At 67.6% G+C, this 247-nt stretch overlaps 1 protein-coding gene across 1 annotated transcript in view; it reads left to right on the forward strand.

Annotated features, from left to right (window-relative positions):
• The window catches only part of XRCC3 (X-ray repair complementing defective repair in Chinese hamster cells 3), an 8,315-nt gene that overhangs the window by 980 nt on the left and 7,088 nt on the right, over nt 1-247 (forward strand). The gene's annotated exons all lie outside the window — the stretch shown is intronic.

The raw sequence follows: 247 nt of genomic DNA on the forward strand, positions 1-247 counted from the left end.
CGGAGACGTGCTCAGGGGAGCATATGCCACGGAGTGCAGCCTGGGCCCGGCACCCGCGCCCCAGAGAGGTGGGTCAGAGGGGCCAGGGCTGGGACACAAGCCCGCTTCTCACCTTCCCGAAGTGGATGAAGCAGGCTGACCATGGGGGCGCGGTGCTCGGGGGTTCCTGAAACGCACGCCAGGGTGGGCTGAGCCCAGGCTTCTGAGTTCCTGGCGAGAAGAGCCTGGGGCTGATCTCAGCGCTGTC

The sequence above is a fragment of the Bison bison genome, unplaced genomic scaffold (genome assembly GCF_000754665.1).
Source record: "Bison bison bison isolate TAMUID 2011002044 unplaced genomic scaffold, Bison_UMD1.0 scf7180017864302, whole genome shotgun sequence".
Taxonomy (NCBI): Eukaryota; Metazoa; Chordata; class Mammalia; order Artiodactyla; family Bovidae; genus Bison; species Bison bison.